This window comes from Arachis ipaensis, chromosome B08, assembly GCF_000816755.2.
Source record: "Arachis ipaensis cultivar K30076 chromosome B08, Araip1.1, whole genome shotgun sequence".
Taxonomy (NCBI): Eukaryota; Viridiplantae; Streptophyta; class Magnoliopsida; order Fabales; family Fabaceae; genus Arachis; species Arachis ipaensis.
Genome location: NC_029792.2, coordinates 118,748,637 through 118,753,560, shown reverse-complemented (window position 1 = coordinate 118,753,560; position 4,924 = coordinate 118,748,637). Strand labels below are relative to the sequence as shown.

At 33.8% G+C, this 4,924-nt stretch overlaps 1 pseudogene; it reads right to left on the bottom strand.

Moving 5' to 3' along the window:
- Positions 1–4,390, bottom strand: part of LOC107611549 — a 5,152-nt pseudogene extending 762 nt beyond the window's left edge.

The window sequence follows — 4,924 nt, the reverse complement described above, 5'->3', positions numbered from 1 at the left end:
TGCTTAAAGGCTTGCAAGGAGAGTTTCATGAAGTGTAGGCCTATGATAGGGCTTGATGGTTGCTTTTTGAAGACACCATATGGAGGATGGCTATTGGTTGCTTTGGGGTGGGATCCGAATGACCAGATGCTACCTATAGCATATGCGGTCGTGGAGGCTGAGACAAAAGATTCATGGACGTGGTTCCTCTCAAACCTAATTGATGATATAGGAGCGGATAAATTATTACGTAGCACGTTCATGTCTGACCAACAAAAGGTAATTTACTAACCTGTATTTTAGTGTAATTAAGATTTTGCACTATATTTTTATGTCTAGTTATAATTAGTTAATGTTATTGTTCTTGTAATGTTCTTTTATAATTAGCACGTTCATGGCTTCTGCACTATATGTTATTGTTCTTGTAATGTTCTTTTATAATTAGCACGTTCATGGCTTCTGTACTATATGTTATTGTTCTTATAATTAGCTAGTCATGTGGCTTATGCACTATATGTAATGTTCTTTTATAATTAGTTAGTAATTGTTGTACCTATATGTTAATGTTCTTGTAATTGACTTTTATAATTAGTTATAAATTACTGTGAATTAGCTAGTCATGTGGCTTCTGCACTATATGTTAATGTAATTGTAATGTTCTTTTATAATTAGTTAGTAATTGTTGTACCTATATGTTAATGTTCTTGTAATGTTCTTTTATAATTAGTTAGTAATTGTTGTACCTATATGTTAATGTTCTTGTAATGTTCTTTTATAATTAGTTAGTAATTGTTGTACCTATATGTTAATGTTCTTGTAATGTTCTTTTATAATTAGTTAGTAATTGTTGTACCTATATGTTAATGTTCTTGTAATGTTCTTTTATAATTAGTTATAAATTGCTGTGAATTAGCTAGTCATGTGGCTTCTGCACTATATGTTAATGTAATTGTAATGTTCTTTTATAATTAGTTAGTAATTGCTGTACCTATATGTTAATGTTCTTGTAATTGACTATTATAATTAGTTATAAATTGCTGTGAATTAGCTAGTCATGTGGCTTCTGCACTATATGTTAATGTAATTGTAATGTTCTTTTATAATTAGTTATAAATTGCTGTACCTATATATTAATGTTCTTGTAATGTTCTTTTATAATTAGTTATAAATTGCTGTGAATTAGCTAGTCATGTGGCTTCTGCACTATATCTTGCTGTTCTTGTAATGTTCAACATATAATTAGTTATATGTTGCTGTTATAAATTGCTGTGAATTAGCTAGTCATGTGGAGAGCTGCACTATATGTTAATGTTCTTGTAATGTTCTTTTATAATTAGCACGTTCATGGCTTCTGCACTATATGTTATTGTTCTTTCCATTCTTCACCCACAAATAAACCATTAAAATCACCATAAACCAACCCAACACACCAAAAATAACAGCCATCAACAGTTTGCATTTAGCATAAACTAATTTAGTCTTCAAGGTGGAAATCTTCATCTTCAACCTTGCAACCTCAGCCTCTTCTGTCTCTACAACTCCATCTGCCCAGGAAAAAAATGTGCACTCCTTCCCAATCTGCAACATAAACAAAAAAAAAGAACTTGAAGAAACTCATGAAGACATCAAAATAAAAAGCACTCAAAACTAACATCAAAGTATACACAGCCCCAAAATCTCCGGCCGGGATTTTCTGGTGTCTTCGACCATCTCAGTACAGGGGGTTCACCACAGTTGCATATAAGCGTTCGTCGTCTCCGACTGCTTTTTTGTGATGATACCGAGCCTTGGGAAGCCATTCGTTAGGGTTTCTTATTCTTACACACAGTGAAGAAGATGAAGAGGAAGACGTAAATGAAGAAGTTAATTTTAGGGTTTGAGGTTGTGATTTTTAGCCATATCATTTTTGTAATATAAATTTTTAAACAAAAAATTAAAAATTATTTTAAAAAACGTTTTAGAAATGACTCACACACATAGTTGCCACATAGAACTCCTTTATTGCCACGTCACTAACGTCTGTTAGTGATTTCAACGCTGTTAACGTTCAGGGATAAAATTGATGCAAATCGAAAACTTTTGGGATAAAATTGAAACAAATTGAAACTTAGGGGTAATTTTGAAACTTTTAGTAAACTTCAGGGACAAAAAGTATACTTTACCCTATATAATAATCCAACAGCCTACCATTTCATTCCTAATAAAGAATAGAGCACGTCATCATGAACGGGTGATTGGTAACTAGCTACTATGTATAGTCTAGCTTCTCTTCTTGCATTAAGAGGGTTAACAACTCTATCTGTTGAATGGATTTGGGTATAAAGTTGATTTTAATTTATTCGCTAAATTCACAATTTTAATATATAATGTGTACGATGGTAATAGTGATTCATGTGACATGAACCAGAGTGTGTAGCAATTCTTGATTCTAAGATTGAAAAAGAATCTCAGTGCAGAATTAAAAAATTAAGAGAAAAAGATAAAAGAAAGTTCTGCATATTATTCAATCATACTATATTTACAATTGATATTTATTCTAATATATATACTCATAGTAATCCAAGTTAGCACAACAGTTTTCAACCATTTTGTAACTAACGAAAGATAACTCTACTGTCAATACCCCCTTCAAACTAAGGTACTTGGAAGTATGTACTCTCAGTTTGTCTTTATATTTGCTAAAAACTTGAATAGACAGGGGTTTAGTTAATGTATCAACTACCATATCCTGTAAAGGTATCTGTATGACATAGAGCTCTTTTGCAGCCAATCCTAAGACCATTTTCAGTAGGGAACTCATCCCAGTTTCTGTTTATGGTCCACCTGTCATAAAAAGTAACTCCACATCAGTTTTTGCGTCATAAACAGTAAATAGGAACTCAAAGCATCTCTATCTTCTCCATTAGGAGGAACTAACTTTAGTCCATGTTGTGGTCTCACTTAATTAATTATTTTTTAATAATGTAATTTAAAAATTTAAATTTAAAAATAATTCACTATTAAAAGATATTAATATTAAATAAATTTATATATAACAATAATACACAATATATAATTCAGGATTACACTAATTTGTAAAATTACTTAATACAAAGAAAAACATAATTAAACTCTATAGTTGACGACAAGCATTGTGAAATTGCCATATGTGTTCAATCAAGTCCTCTTTCAATTGTCTATGCTGCTGCCTATTTCGAAGTTCGGCATTTATTTGGAGAAATTGATGGTATGGTGCAAAATCTTCTTCTCCCAGCTGAGGTTGTGATAAGCCATTTTCAACATCATCATACTCTAAGCCTTGAGCAAAATTTCCTGCATAAGTGTCTCTTTCATCCTCAACAATCATATTATAAAATATAATACAAGCTCTCATTATGTTGGCAAGCTTCTTCTTTTTCCAAAAATGAGCTGGACCACGTATAATTGCAAAGCGTGCTTGCAACACTCCGAATGCTCGTTCCACATCTTTTCTTTGCCCTTCTTGGTATTGTGCAAATAACTTGTGTTTCTTCCCTTGTGGCTTTGAGATTGATTTGACAAATGTGGCCCATTCAGGATAAATACCATATGCTAAATAGTATCCCATTCTATAATCATTACCATTAATAGTATAATTTACCTCCGGAGCACGATCATTTAGAATATCATCAAACACTGGAGAACGATCTAACACGTTGATATCGTTATTTGAACCAAAAACTCCAAAGAACTTATGCCATATCCAAAGGTCTGAAGATGCTACAACCTCAAGTACTATCGTTGCAACCCCACGATAACCACTCATGTACATACCTTTCCACGCCTTTGGACAATTTTTTCATTGCCAATGCATGCAGTCAATGCTACCCAACATGTCAGGGAAGCCACGACCCTCCGCCATTTGTAGCAGGTGTTGTACGTCATTTGGATTGGGTTTTTGCAAGTATTCATCCTCGAACACCGAAATGACACCTTCAACAAATTTTTCCAAGCATTCAATTGTAGTGCTCTCGCCTATGCGCACATAATCATCAACAGCATCAGTTGCTACGCCATATACTAACATCCGTATCGCAGCGGTACATTTCTGGAGTGGCGACAAACCTCTTCTTCCAGTTGCATCAACCCTCTGTTGAAAATACGGATAGACGGCTGAGAGAGCGTCTACTATCCAAAGGAACACATGTCTTCTCATTCAAAATCTCCGTCGAAAAATGTCAGCATTATACACCGGATCATCTGCAAAGTAATCTTGGAAAAGGCGATCATGTCCTGCTTCTCGATCTCTGTTGATCCATCTACGAGTAATTGGGATAGAGCTTCTATCGATATCTTCTTTTTCTGAATCTTCGAGTAAATACTCATCGATCCAATTATCTATGAGTGTGTTATCTTGCCGTCTTCTTTTGTCATACAAAGCCTCATTAAACATATCATCAAAATTTCTAGCCATATCTAGAAATGTAATTTTTAGTTCTCTTTCGAGGTGAGAAAGTAGAGTTGAAGTGGAGTTGCGGAGTCATTGATAGTTGATATTTATAAGTGTGTCTGCAATAAGTACCTTAACGGCTAATTTTGTAACGGCTAATTTTGCAACGGCTACTTTTGCAACGGCTAGTTTTGCAACGGCTAGTTTTCCTTAACGGCTACTTAACGGCTAATTAACGGCTAGTTTTGCAACGGTCACTTTCATGAACAATAACGACACAATAATATTGACTAATTTAAAAACTTACATAAAAAATAAATAAAACAAACTACATCACATACCAGTAATACGCAATAAAAATAAGAACATACTACATAACTCTACGAATATAAGGAACCATTAAGTAAACCACTTGGCGATTATTTTCTCACATGCAATCTCATGAAGAACTCGTCGTTTTTCACTCATTGTAGACGTTTCAGCATTAAGTATTTGCATATCCATCTCCCTTTCCCTTTCCTTGGCCATCCTTTCCAT